Below are 16,057 nucleotides of genomic sequence, written 5' to 3' on the forward strand. Positions count from 1 at the left end.
AGGCCAGTCCCTAAACCCTACAAATATTTTTTCCTGGAAATCTCCCTTCTGATATACTCCTAAGACTTTCATGGGGTTGCTCTCCCTTATTACAATAACTCTAATAAACTTAACTTTGCTTGATCAACAGGTTTTTCTGATGTTCCTTTGAGGAACTGACATTGACAATCCTGGACATACAAGAAAATCTGATTGAGACCCTCAGCTCTGAAATCACGTGGACCCTTGAGACTTCTTGAACTTCATGTTCAGGGGTCTTTCCCTCTGCAGTAATCAGGTAGGTCTTGCATTGGTGCTCAGGTCCAATAGATTTACTTGAAGCCCTCTAAAACTGAATTTATTGTGTGCTCTGGGAATGAGGATTCCTCTTAGGAATCCTTTGGCTTTCTGATCAGATTTGAAAACTCACATTTAAAAGAAAACCTAGCTTATTTATAACACAATGTTTGGGTTCTTTTTTCTGGTCTTGTCACATTTTGTTGCGAGTCTGTAAGAGAAAATTCAGAGGGGAAAGGATTAGCATAGGTTCAGTAGTTTGTCTCTCAGTGCATCCCTGAGAGCTGACAAGTTCAGAAGTTCTCATCAGGCCCACATCCTTATAGGACCAACGTTGCCTTGGGCTGCCTGTTCATACTTAATAAGACTGTTCCTCCATCTGGTCTTTGTTTCTTTGATAATCACTCAATTTTTTTCCATCTTTTTAAATCAAAACTTGTTACTTCACAGTAAAAAAACAAACAAAAAAATCCCAACATAATTCTGGGAATTAACTTTTCTATCATGCAGAAATCTACAAGGTAATGTAAACTTTACATTGTCTGGGCTCTAATCAAGATTAAAGAGAATGGTAAAACACAGACAGAAGTGCCAGTTTAATTTTCTTAAGGAAAAATAATCCTCAGACGTTTTCATTAAATTATGATCCACTGTGACATCGAAAATATATGCTATACCCTCTTGGCTTTATTTCCAAGTTTTGGATGATTTTCCATAAACTATGAATATGACATGCTTATTCAAAATTTGACATCTTTGCACAGATGCTGAGAATGTCTTTACCCTACCTTCACTGTTTTTATAGTAAACAGCATCCTTCAAAATCTTACCTAAACTGTTTTCTAACACTAAATTTGCTAAGACTAATATCCATAGTTGTTTTGATAATATTCAGGGTAAAAAAAAATTACCTAGAATACTGAGATACCCAATTTTCTTTGATAAGTTTGCTCATGTCCTAGAAGAAAACAAACAGCATGTCTCCTATCCAGGAATTTATCAATTGCATTCATATTCTGAAAGAACAAACATTTTGTTTTGCTAATTTTCTTCATTATTGGCCATTTTCAATTCCATTGATTTCTGCTCTGATTTTTATTGTTTCTTTCTTTTGACTTACTTTGGATTTAGCTTTTGTTTTTAGGTTACTAAGGTAGAAATGAAGATCCATTTTTTTAACATTTCTTCATGTCTAGTATATACATTTAGAACAGTAGATTTCCTCTCTAAACATTGCTCTACTTGCATTCTGTAAATTTTGATATGAAGTCTTTTCATTATTGTTTAACTCAAAATAGTTTAGATTTTCATTGTGATTTCTTCTTTGACCCCTGTTTATTTAGAAGTGTACTAATTTTCAAAGACTTGGCGAGTTTCTAGATATGTTTGTCATTATATTCTGTCTTTAATAAAGCTTGTTGAGGTATTATTTTTGTACCGAAAACTGTACTTAATTCAAGCAGAAAAGGTTGCGTTTTAACAGATATATAACTCTTATGATATCACTGCCAGTCAAGATACTGAATATTTCCATCAACCCCCAAATTTCCTCATACTCCTTTGTAATTCATTACTCTGTCTGCAATAGTGGATTAAAATGATTAAAAACATATACTATATAAACAATAATCAAAAGAAACTTGGAGTAGCTTTATTACTATCATATGATATAGACATCAAAGCAAGGAAATATTAACTAGGATAAAGAGAGAAAATAGTAATCATTCAAATGTCATAGAACACTCACTGAATAGACTACACTATGGGTCATATAACAGGTCTCAGCAAATTATTAAAAAATGAACTTATACAAAATGAGAAGAAATACAGCCTGTGACAATCAGGAGAGGTAACCTGGCATATTTTCTGAGGAAAACAGAATAAATTTGTTCTAGAGTAAAGTTCAGTTTGTTGCAGAATATTAAAGACATAGTAAAGGATAAAACTTGAGTGTATATAGCAAGTTGTAGAAGATTTGAGGAAAGTGAATTTTATTTGCCATACTTTAGACTATCTGAAAGAATATAGACAAGATATTGTAATATTTTGGCATGTTTTTCTTAATTTTGATGGGTTTATTCATAAAGATACAGTACTATCCTTTATTGCCAAAGACTAAATTAATGCAATATTAGAATTTTATTTTCTCTCTGTGAAAATATTAATTGACCTTGAAATATTTAGTCTGCTTTTAGCAAGGATAATAAAAGATTATTCCTTACCTTCTGTGAAATCTGCAAGTTTTGCAGAAATTCTGTATATCACCAGAATAATTTCCTGTATTTTGTGCTGACTTTATGTTCTTGATTATCTAAAAATAAGTTCATCTCTTTAGAACAGGTAAAGTTCCTTACAGTTTTATTACCTTCTTATAGTATTATTGTAAAATACAGTTTTCACTTTGATTTATGTGTAGTTAGCCTATTACTCATCCCTGCTCATAGGTAATTGTGCTTCTGTTTCAATCAAATGACCAAATGTTTTTTGATAATTATTTTGCTTCCTCAAGATTAGATCCTAAATTCAAAAAAATAAAATTTTTAAATATCTTTTTCATTTTTTATTATGGTAAAATATATGTAACATAAAATTTACCATCTTTTCCACTTTTAAGTGCACAGTTCTATAGCATTAAGTACAAAAAACTCACATTATTGTGCAGCCATCACCACCTCCATCTCCAGAACATTTTCATCTTCCCCAACTGAAACTTCATACCCATTAACAGTATCTCCCCATTTCTCTTTTCCTCTAGCCCCTGGCACCCACCATTCTACTTTCTGTCTCTGTGAATTAGACTACTCCAAGTAGCTCATACAAGTGGAATCATATCGTAGTTGTCCTACTGTAAGCAGTTTATCTCACTTAGAATATCTTCAGGGTTCATCCATGTTGTGGTATGTGCCAGAATTTTCTTCCTTTTTAAGGCTGAATAATATTCCATTGTATGTATATACTGCGTTTTCTTTATTCATTCATCCTTCAGTGGACAATTGGTTTGCTTTCACCTTTTGGCTATTGTGATTAATGCTGCTATGAACATAGGTGTACAAATATCTCTTCAAGATCCTGCTTTTGAGTCTTTGAGGTATATACCCAGAAGTAGAATTGCACAATCATATGGTAATTCTATGTTTAATTTCTCTTAGGAAATGTTATACCAGTTTCCATAGTGGCTGCACCATTTTATATTTACACCAGCAATGCCAAAGTTTCCAATTTTTCCACATCCTTGTCAACACTTATTTTCTGTTTTTTTAATTAATAGCTATTCGAATGGTTGTGAAATGATATCTCATTGTGTATTTGATTTGCATTTCTGTAATGATCAGTGATTTGAACATTTTTTCATGTGCTTATTGGCCATTTGTATATCTTCTTTCAAGAACTGTCTATTCAATTTCTTTGTCCATGTTTAAATCTAGTTGTGTATATTTTGTTGAATAGTAGGAATTTTTTTAATATTCGGGAGGTTAACCCCAAATTAAATATATGATTTACAAATATTTTCTTCCATTCCATGGGTTTCCTTTTCTTTCTCTTGATAATGTTCTTTGATGTGCAGATGTTTTAAGTTTTGATGTAGTCCAATATATCTTTTTTCTTTTTTTGCCTGTGCTATTGGTGTCATATCCAAGAAATCATTGCCAAATCCAAACTCATGAAGCTTTGCCCATATGTTTTCTTCTAAGTGTTGTTTTTTTTTTAAGTATTAGCTCTTAAGTTTAGGTCTTTGATTCAGTTTAAGTTAATCTTTTATATATGGTATAAGTAAGAGTTCAGCTTCATTCTTTTGCACGTGACTATTCCGTTTTCCCAGCACCATTTGCTGAAAGAATATGGAATGCTTTACAAACTTGTATGTTATACTTGTATAGGGGCCATACTAATCTTTGAAGTATCATTGCAGTTTTAGTTGATGTGCTGTGGAAATGAGTATTAGCTATCTTTTAAAATTAAAATTATCTTTGATATTTCTCAAAAGTCCCTGGAAAATCACAATTTATGCATTTATCTTATAAAAAGAGAGATGCCATAAATATTTTAAGTTGCTTTGATATACTTTATACTCCTGAACTAGCTTATCACTAATATAAGGAATTCATGAGAAGAATTAGCAAATGAAAAGACAATTTTATACAAAAAGATAATTTTGTACAAATAAAATATTATTCAGATGACATTTTCTGAGATTATATATTGTACAAAATAAATTGACAAAGTCAAGAGACTTGCTAATGCCTTTATTGTCTGTGATATAATCTTATCCAAGGAAAAATATTAATAAAACTCTTATGAAAGAGGTACCTATTATACCCCAGTGGAAAAGCTCACTCTATTTAGTTGTGATATTGTTAGTTACTATAATGAATCAGTCTCATCAATTTACTCATACTATAAAGCAGGCAATTCTGCTTCTTTGGTGATTATAGTATAAAACTATTCTTTACTAGATCTGGGAACAATAGTACTCTTAAATAGTTCTTCAAGAGAAGCACTTCAAAAAATTATGTTCAAGTAAGAAAACATAAAGTGTTAAGCCATGTATTGTGAAATAATTACTATACCCCCAAAGCAATTATTTTATTTTGTAAAGATTTTCGGAAATAGCATGAAAACACTGCTTTTGCCTTGTCAATGAAAAAAAGAATTCTTTAGGGGGAGATGCCAAGATGGCAGAGTAGAGAGACTCACAAGTTGCCCTCTCCCACAAATACACCAGGAATTACATCTACAAACCCACTGACTCACACAGAACACCTGCTGAACTCTGGCAAAGTGTCTCTTGCTTCAAAATACAGGAGGATTCTCACAAAATCCAGTAAAAAACAAGTTTGTACTATATAGCACAGGGAACTATTTTCAATATCTTGTCATAACTTACAGTGAAAAAGAACATGAAAACAAATATGTTTGTTCATGTATGACGGAGGCATTGTGCTGTACACCAGAAATTGACATCACATTGTAAATTGACTATACTTCAACAAAAAAATTTTTTTAAACAAAGCAGTAGAGTTTTTGAAGACTATATTAAAATACAAAGTTCATGAAAGATGTTTTTGCTCTTTTTGATTTATAATATTTTGTTACACATTAATATATTTTTAAATACATATTCAGTCCCCAAAGAAAGCATATTTTATTTTAAATATTACTTTTTACATAATAGGCTTTGTGTTACATAGCTAATCAAGGAAATTTGGCATCTTTGTTTTCTTACTGAAAAGGAAGGAGTCTAAATTTATCCTTATATATGTTTTAAATTATTAGATATCATAAGTTTAAGTATTTTAAAGTATGAATATTATATTGTATCCTTTGACATGCAAATATAAAATATTTATATAAACTATTAACTTTACTTTTTTATTGTATACATACAAAGATGGATAAAATGATTTTTAAAAACTTGGAGAATTCATAAGTAAAAAAAGGTTAGAAAATATTGAGCTACCTATTAACTTTAAAGAAAATTTTCTTAATAAAAAATAATGACAGATCTATGTTAGTGAAAAAAGTAACTCACAATTTTATAATAAAACAATCCTCAAAAAAAAAGGGAAATTTTTCTAATAGATATATACATAAATTCTAATTGTGTCTAGGTATTCATAAGATTTATAGCAGTGGTAAAGTACCATTTAAAAATTTTTGAAGCTGCTTATAAGGTCAGGCAACTCAACATGGCTGTTCTCTTGCTCTCTGTACATCTCCCCTGCTGGACCAGTGCCTGCTTCACCTATACCCTACTCACCTGATTGACCTTCCCACATTCTTGCTCCAGGCCTCAGCTAATGACAGCTCTAGCTTTAGATCAAAACTCTCCATTATGCTTATCAAAGGGCTGGTGAGGGGTGTGCCCCTCTGCTGGTTTCCCTGGTAACTAGTGAGCCAATACCCTTTATAATTGGTAACCTCCCACTGTCCCTGGGGGAGTGAAGACTGCTGCCATATCCTGCCCACAGTGTGCAGCACAAGGTGGGGTGTCCCTCCAGGACCTTGCATCCAACATGTAAGATCCCCCTTATACATTAAACTATTTATGTCTCTGTTGTTGACTCCAGGTTCTTTCTTTGGTCTGGAAGCTGGGCAAGTACAGGCCTTGCAGGCCCATGGGGTGCAGTCCAACACTGCTTAATTTTTTAATTTTACTGAATTTTAAAATTATTTGTATTAGAAAAGTATTTTTGTGTCTTATCCATTTTATAAGGCATTTAAATTAAAGAGGCATTCTTAGAAATGTTTACATAATAACAATTTGGCAACTGAGAGCAGAAACATATATAGCCTCTGTAGTTTCAACTTAAGGATAAATCCACTTTCTCTTTCTCCAGCTTCTGGTCCTCATAAATTCAAATATTTTGCTAATGGCAAATTCACTATGCCTGGGACTTTCAAGAATTTTAAAGCCTCCTTTCTTTATGACACTTAGGTAAGTACTGGGATGGCTTCTGAACTTTTCAAAGAGTATTGTTTTTACTAATTTTGTGGGTGCAGTCAAAGAAACTTTAGGAAACAAGGTTGTTTGGGGATACTTTCAGTATCATCTTAGGTAATAGTTGGGTGTCCTGCCTGCTTCAGAACTTATTTGTGGAAACCTCTTTATCTACCTGCCCCTACTTGTGACTTCTAGATTCCCAGCAGTGGTTTGAGGTATCATTCTGAGGGCTAAGGATTTACATAGAGTTATTTTTTTCAGTCTTAAACCAGTATATTCAGATTATGTGCAGAAATTCTGGGTTACAATTTATGCTGTTTATGTTACCACAAGAATATAAAAGAATGATGGACATTGAAATTGGTGCCTACCAGCGGAAATACTTGGAGAACAAAAACAAGAACAACAAAACAGTCTGGACATAGGACATTTTCAAGGAGTATTTTTTACAGGAAGAGGAAGTATTTTTAAATACTCTGAATAGAAAAGGAAATTTTACACGTTGTTGATGCCCCCTTCCCCATCCCCTACCACCACCAGTCAAGCCAAATCCTATTATCAAACCTGAAAAATAGGATATAGCTGAATGGATTACTATTAATTTAGAAGTCCAATAGTATAAGCTCTAGGTGATGAGCAAAACTGATTGCAATTAAAGCCTTAAATAATCTCAACTATGCTTTAAAAATGCTTAAAAAATTACTGGAAGAACATAGATTGAATAACTAACTAAAATTAAGTCAGAATAATGAATATGATTTTTTAACCTTCTTTTAATTTACTCTGCTCTCAAAATTTTGTATAATAAATCACTTCAATGTTGAACTAAAAATAAAAGAAACCAAAACCTACAAAACCCTCAAGGATGCCTTTTTGAAGCTTCAGGCTGACAAGAAGGGAAAGATGTAGATGCACAAGGTAACATAAAACAAGTTTTAATTAATTTAATTTTTTCACTAATCACCATACTGCTCCATCAGAATAACAAACATTTGCCTATGTCATTAATATAGAAAATATTGTCCCTGTGTTGGGAATACATTTGTGGAAGAGTTATGGAGCACCTAGCAAAAAGATAGCCAATTTTATGATAGAAAGTTTCTGTATTTGCCTAGTAAATGCACGGTTGTTATTCCAGTTTTGACAATAGCAATTAAGCACTTCTGTTAAAGTTACCAACTTACTCCCCAGTTTCCATGGTAACCACTCTTGGAGGTGGTATATGTGTAGAAATTACAAAGTTAAGTATGGAGTTTCTTCCAGAGGTAAGTTCCACAGCTCAAGGCTGAGAGGTGAATTGTCTGTATTAGAGTGGACCTTAAAATGCACTGATACTTCTGGTCCCTCTGTAATGATCTTAATGTATTGTTCTTTAGCTGAAGGAAAGGAAGTTGTGGAAATGAGAAGAAATAATCAATAAGAAATTAAAGTTCAAAAACAGGAAAAAATACTGCTTAAAGCTTTGCATGCCAATGGACTAGAGGTGAAGAGTTGTGAAAGTAATTCCCTCACAATGTTTCTTTTGTCTGCCCCTAATAAGGAATGCATAGGTTACATATGTATAATCCCTTTACTATGGTAACAGCACCTTTTCCCAGAGCAACAGGAAACAGGAAGGGAAAATTTTTCTGCATGTCTGAGGTGTTAAAATAGGTAAATGTTTTTGGCTAACAGTTTTCACCAGGCTCCTCCCTTCACCAAAACCTCTTGCCCTCCTGCTCTTTTCCTTCCCTTTTTCTGTCAAAACTTACTCCAAAAAATCTGACATAAATATTGTTAAAATGTAAATACTTAATTATAGGTGATTATGTTAGGTATTTACTCACAACAAGGAATACGCTCACAACCACAAGGAATGATGCTGTAAGGGTGGCATTTAAGGCATAAAGACAGGTTAAAGAAAAGAGAATCCTTTAATGGATTTTAAATTACACTCTTGTAGCTGCCTTATTATAAAACCATAAAGTTAGCCCTATTCAAAAAGATTTATATATTTCTTCTATTTTTAATTATGGTAAAAAATACATAAAATTTACCATCTTAACCTTCTTTAAGTATACAGTTCGCTAGGGTTAAGTATATTCACATTGTTATGCAGAATCTTCAGAACTTTTTCATGTTGCGAAACTGAAACTTTATACCCATTAAACAACTCCCCATCTCTCTATTCCCCTCAGCCCCTGGGAACCACTATTCTATTGTTCTATGAATTTGGCTACTTTAGATAACTCGTATAAGTGTAATAATTCAGTATTTGACTTTTTGTGACTGGCTATTTCATTTAGCATAATGCCCTCAAGGTTCATCTATGTTGTAGCATATGACATGATTTTCTTCTTTGTTAAGGCTGAATCATATTCCATTGTATGTATATACCACATACTTTTGGGTTGCTTCCAACTCTTGGCTATTGTCAATAATATTACTATGAACATAGGAATGTAGCTACCTTTTTCAAACTCTGCTTCCAATTTTTGATATATATGCAGAAGTGGGATTGCTGGATCACATGTTAATTCTATTTCAATACTTTGAAGACCCTCTATACTGTTTTCTATAGTGAATACACCATTTTGCATTTCTACTAGTAGTGCATAAGAGTTCCAATTTCTGCATATCCTTGCTAACACTTGTTATTTTCTGTTGTTTTTTTGTTGACAGTAGTCACTCTAAGAAGTGTGAAATAATATCTCATGGTGGTTTTGAAGATTTACACTTTTTGGTACTACTTCTTTTTTGCACTAGACCATCCAATTTATAAGTGTTACCTATCGCTTCTCTAAATTACTATATCATATACCTGCAAATACTACAGTACTTAGTATTGTATTGCCAACAGTGATACAAAAGAACTAAAAAGCCTAGTGATTTCCCAGGTCTCACAGGAAACTAGTGATAAATTGAGAGCTGAATTTGTAGCTATGAATCCCCTAACTAGTTACCTAATTCCTGGAAGCACACATAACTCCTAGCTTCCATGTTCTGTTATTATTTCTCTATGCAAAAATATGTATTTTTAATTATGTAATATGGATGTCACCAAATTTTAAAGAAGAACGTACACAGAATCATGTATGTTTCCACACGCTAACATAAAAAAACCACTTACTAGCTACTTATATGATAGCAAAGCAGAAATTATTTATGATTAATAATAATCATCATATAATACAACTCAGTAAACAGTTAAGGGATACACAAAACATTAGATGTAAAATAATTATGTCAAAAACAATAATCAAGAGGGGAGGAGAGTATAAATGCAGAGTTTTAAAAATGCATTTGAAATTAAGAGATCAGCAACTTAAAACAATCATATATATATGTATATACATACACACATATATGTATATATAGACTATTATATAAAAACTTCATGGATTTTGACCATAACCATAAACCAAAATCTATAATAGATACACACACAAAAAGAAAAAGGGATCCAAACATAACACTAAAGATAGTCATCAAATCACAAGAGAAGAAAAGAAGAAAGGAGGAATAAAAGATCTGAAAAACAAACCCAAAACAATGAACAAAATGGTAATAAGAACATACATATTGATAATTACCTTAAATATAAATGGGCTAAATGCTCCAACAAGAAGACACAGATCAGCTGACCAGATACAAAAATAAGACCTATATATAGGCTGCCTAAAAAATACTCACTTCAGATCTAGAGACACAACAGACTGAAAGTGAGGTGTTTAATGCAACTGGAAATCAAAAGAAAGCTGGAGTAGCAATACTTGATAAAGCTTTAAGAAAATGTAAAAAACACATAGATCTGAGGTAAGGAAAGGAATTCAAAGTAATTTACTGTTTCACAAAAATAAGTTTTAATTTTAAAGATGTTATCTTGACGGTTTGTGCACAAAACTTGATTAGAATTATATAATGAAGTTCAGAAGAACACCAAAATTCAATCAAAATTCATTTATTCATATATATTAAAGTATAATTATACAAAAGTGAAATAATGACTCATACAAATATAATATGAACTTCTGTCAAAAATGTAATTGAACTCGTTCATGCGGGAACCAGTAAGATTAAAACCAACTCAAGGGACATTTGAGAAGCTATTATACACACACATGCACACATTCATGTAGAAATGTTTAGATAAGATGTTGGTTAAGATACAAAATTGATCATATCTTACAGGGCAATAGTATTTAGTGTCATCTGTTTCACTGTGTAGAAATTATTTTCATCTCTCTTGAATGAAAGTCTTGTTAAAAGATAAACTGAGGCATATTAAAATTTTTTTAAGGTTTATTTGAGCAAAAAATTGATTCAAATCAGGCAGTGTGAAATAGGAAGTGATTAGAAGTGTTCAGCAAACAGAAGCCAAGAAAGGAAATTATTTGATTGACTATAATTTAATGCCTAGTTGGCTGTTGTGATTGGTTGTCCTTAGTTTTCAATTTTGTAACCATTAGGCATTTACAGGCTTAGATTTTAGTTTGCTTACATAGTCTACCAGTGCATTAGAGCCACCTCAGTCTAATAGTCTCCTTGATTAATTGATTTAACAGTCCATAAATTAATGCCTGAAAACTTTAATTAATAGTGTACTGTTGGTCTAAGTAGAGACTTTCTGCTGTGTTAGCAATTCTGAAATTGTAATCCCTGAATTAGGAGCATCTGCATCACCTGAGAATTTATTAGAAATGAAAATTTTCAGGCCCCCATGCCAGATGTAGAGAATCAGAAACTCTGGGTGGGGCCCAAAGTCTTCAATTTAGTAAGTCCTTTGGATGATTCTGATGCACACTTAAGTTTGAAGATCACTTTCCTAGATAATCCTTACATGACTCTCACCCCAGTATGACATGGTATATGGTACCCAACTTTTCACCTCATTTTTAAGTTTTGCCTATTTTTTCATAACAAATAAAAATGTTAACACTTCATGCCCTTTATCTTTCCCACATTTTGAAAATGCCTTCCAATGTCTCTTCCACATTTAGAATCAACTTTTCTCTTACTGCTCTGGTACTTTTATAGGATGAGTCCCAAATACTAAATAAAGATCAATGCTAATGTTATAATACTTAAATAAAACAATCTATGTGCGTATAGATTCATATAATTTACAGAGAAATTTGAGAAATGTGGTTTTGACAAATTATAATGGAGCCTACAAAGCTCTAAGTTCTGTATTTGCCGTGTTAGACTTTAGGAGAGATTTAATCTTCCAATGCTAGTAATGAATGGTTTCTTCTGTATAATAAATATTATTGTTAAATGAACAGTTAACATTGATTCTTTTGTTGTATGTTATAGTTCTTTTAAGGTGTACCGACGGGACTAATTTCTAATCTGTTTTTATAACTTGATTCTTCCTTTATACAATACTGCCAAACAGTACTAAGCAGTCTAAGGAGGAAAAGACTTCCAGCAGTAGCACGTTCTATTTCATACTGATTCTCATGAGTCATCTAAATAATATGTTGTTTTGAAGGTCAGCAGCTGGCAGGAAAAAGTAGAGAAGAAATAATTCATGAAGTTTTAACTTTCATAGCACACAAAAAACTCTATGCAACCAGTACATATAAGGCTGTTAATACTTTTAGATTTCCCATACCCTTAAATTTACTGCTAAAAAAAGAAGCAATTAATTCTTTTTGTAGCCATAGTTATGGCATAACATTTGTCTAGGAAAATGAAAGAAAACAAAACAAATACATTTATTTTCAAATGGCCACTTTTAATTATATACATATTTACTGTAGAGAATTTAGAAAATACATTTAGAAGCAAAAATAACATCACTCACAATTTCACCTTCCAGAATAACTGTAATAAATATTTTCATCTTCATATAAAAATATATTTATGTTAATATATTTTTATGTTAATGGACATACATGTGGTTCATAAAAGAACTAAGAAAAATTTCTCAGGAATACCGAAATGAATTGTACAAACACCAAATACTATTTTGCATTAAAAATTTATTTAAGTATAATTGATACACAGTGCTTCGGATATACTGCAGAGTGATTCAGTTATATATATAAATATATATAGTATATACACATTCAGATTCTTTTCCATTCTAGGTTATTATAAGATATTGAATATAGTTCCTTGTTCTATACAGTAGGTCCTTGATGTTTTATCTATTTTTCTACATAGTAGTGTGTATCTATTAAATACAAATTCCTAATTTGTCACTCCTCATTTCCCCTTTGGTAACGATAAGTTTGTTTTCTATGTCAGTGAGTCTGTTTCTGCTTTGTAAGTAAGTTCATCTGTATCGATTTTTTAATTCCACATGTAAGTGACATATGATATTTATCTTTCTCTGTCTGAGTTACTTCACTTAGGATGATAATCTCTAGATCCATCCATACTGCTGTACATGGCATTGTTTCATTCATTTTATGGCTGAGTAATATTCCATTGTGTATGTATCCACATCTTCTTTATCCATTCATCTGTTGATTGACATTTGGTTTGCTTCCATGTCTTTGCTAATGTAAATAGTGCTACTGTGAATGTTGGGGTGCATATATCTTTCTGAATTAAATTTTTCATCTTTTCTGAATATATGCCCAGGAGTGGGATTGCTGAATCATATGGTAACTCTTATTTTAGTTTTTAAGGGAATCTTCTTTACATTTAAAAAGTAATAAAGGTGCTCATGTCCAATAATCTAGGCACAAGCACAAATTCCAAATATATTGACAAAAAACTGACTTTTCAGTAAGACCAATGCATATTTAACCTAAGCTAGCCTGTTCATTCTGATTTTACCCATTGAAATATTCACCGATTGTGAAGTGGAAAAAAAAATCTGCCCAGAACACTATGATGAGAGACATTTTTTTCATCTGTAAAATCACCTTGAAAAATAGGAGTGATACGAAAATTAACAAATGTATAACAGCACTAGAGACAAAGCAGGATGCCATAATCATACTGAAAATTTGAAGAATTTCTTAAAAATATACAGTGATGCAGAATGAGTGCTGGAAACCATGGAGGAATGCAAAGCATTGAGTCGACAGGGTTGGCAATGAGAGCTGACCAGAGGCCCATTAATGATGAGCCACTTCATTAAAGAATTGTGCAACAGCTGAAACAGTCCCAATTTGAATGTGCTCTAGCCTACAGCTAAATCCAGTTAGAAGAGTTAAGTAATGTGAAAACTCTGACTCATGGAAAATGAAGATTCACCATGAGCTTCTAGGCTGGAATAAGGTAAAAGTGTAAAATCTGACCCTCAAATGGACATGAAAGGACGAGAAGAAAACAACAAGGACATGTTAACTTCAGGTTGAAATGAATTGGACCACAGTCATCCTCTCCTTATCTCACCATTTCCGGAAGGTCAATAGGTTGTCTGTCTATTTCTTGCCTATGGGCCCTTCAGAAGACCTGTCCTTTATTCCCTGACAAGAAGCAGTCTTTAAGCTTTCTTTTCTTTTTTTTTTTCTTTTTGTGGGGAGGAGGGGCAGTTTCCAATAGGAAAGAAAGCTTGAAAATAACCTAGGAACTCCATGATACCTGAACTGATGAACCAAGTCCTTCATTTATAAATCTGAATGCAAAAAATAAATTACCAGGTATTTTGTGGAAAACAAATAACTAGAAAGATAGACACTATAATGAATACACAGGTATGCAGAAAAAATTTAATCTTATAAAAATTTACAGTTCATACCTTCAAATATATTTGAAAGATTACTATATCCAAAGTATGAAATTATCAGAATAAGAAGATTCTTGGAAATTAAAAACATGACACTGTATTTTTTAAAAAGATTTCAATTATAAGTCTGAAGAGCAACAAAATACATGTAGATGACCTAATGATTGGAAGATACAGTAGAAAAAAAAATTCATTAAGCAAAGAGGTAGAAAACATGAGAAAAAGTATTTAAGAAAATATGTAGTAGACATTTCTCATTCTTTTAGCTACTCAGCAATTTTGAACGTCTTTCCAGTATTTGAGGAATTTCCCATCTGAGTATCACTAAGGTAGAAACCAGATACTTTCTTTCTCCACCTCCCTTGTTACTTGAAGTTAACATTTGATTAGTCAATAAATATTGCAAATTTCAGAACAATCTATACTAAATTATTTTTTAGAAAGAAGTGTAAATAATATGCCAAAAGATAAGTGTGATCACAAAATGCTTAATTGAACCACATAAAACAGAAAGGGAGAAGAAGGAACAAAAAATAAGTGCAATGAATAAAAGACAGTTATAAACAAGGTAGATATTAATCGATGTGTCAGTAATAATTTGAAATATGAATGGTCTAAATACCCCAATTAAAAGACAGATGTTGTCCAAGTGGGTAAACAGTCAAACCCAACTATATGTTATTTACAAAAAAGCCACTTTAAAGACACAGATTAAAAGTAAAGAGATGAAGAAAGATATATATGCCAACATTAATAACAAAGAAACCTAAACTAGCTATATTTCAGAAAAAAATCAAACTTCAGAAAAGAAAATTATTAGGGATAAAGACATGCATCACATAAAGGTAAAATTGTCAGCTCTCCAAGAAAACCTAGCAGTGAATGTATACCTAACAACAGATCTTCAAAATACTTGAGGCCAAACTGATAGGACTGTTAAGAGAAAATAGTTAAATCCATTAATATACGTGGAGATTTCCACACCCCTCTGTAGGTAAAGCATAGATCAAGCAGGCAGAAAATCAATAAGAATATAATTGATGGAAACAGCACTATCAATCAACTTGATCTAATTGACATATATAGAATACTCTGTACAGTAACAGCTGAAAACATATTCTTCTCAAGCCCACATGGAACATTCATGAAAGTAGACTACAATCTGGGACATAAAAGGAGACCTTTAAAAATTTAAAAGAATAGAAATCATGCAGTGTGCTCTAAGATCACAGTGCTATTAAACTAGATTGATAAAATTCTAGATCTGAAAAATTTTCAAATATTTGGAAATTAAACAGTAGACATCTAAACGAAACATGAGACAACAAAGAAGCCTTAAAAATTATAAGAATTTTGAACTAAAGGAAAGTGAAAATACATCAGAATGTGTGGAATGCAAGAAAAACAGTCCTTAGTAGGAAATTGATAGCATTAAATGTCCATATTAGACATGAAGAAAATCTAAAATCAGTAATGTAGTTTAAGATACTAGAAAAAGAAGAGCAATTCATACCTAAAACAAGCAGAAGAAAAGAAATAATAAAAATAAAATCATAATGTAATAGTATTGAAAAAGAGAAAACAGCAGGTAAAATTAGCAAAACCAAAATCTATCTTTAAAAAATCAGGAAAATTGATAAAATTATGGTCAGACTAACCATGAAAAAAGA

The 16,057-nt window shown here is 31.9% G+C and overlaps 1 protein-coding gene and 1 non-coding gene across 3 annotated transcripts in view; one reads left to right on the forward strand and one right to left on the reverse strand.

Annotated features, from left to right (window-relative positions):
- Window positions 1–16,057, forward strand: part of SGCE (sarcoglycan epsilon) — a 127,330-nt gene that overhangs the window by 26,139 nt on the left and 85,134 nt on the right. For both annotated transcript variants that reach the window (XM_072964977.1, XM_072964976.1), the window contains exons 2-3: window positions 131–277; window positions 6,615–6,712. The gene's annotated coding sequence lies outside the window, so the exon portion shown is untranslated. The remainder of the gene's footprint in view (window positions 1–130; window positions 278–6,614; window positions 6,713–16,057) is intronic.
- Window positions 4,110–4,216, reverse strand: LOC116281370 (U6 spliceosomal RNA). Its single transcript, XR_004190817.1, has one exon. It is a non-coding gene; the product is annotated as a U6 spliceosomal RNA (small nuclear RNA).

The sequence above is a fragment of the Vicugna pacos genome, chromosome 7 (genome assembly GCF_048564905.1).
Source record: "Vicugna pacos chromosome 7, VicPac4, whole genome shotgun sequence".
Lineage (NCBI taxonomy): Eukaryota > Metazoa > Chordata > Mammalia > Artiodactyla > Camelidae > Vicugna > Vicugna pacos.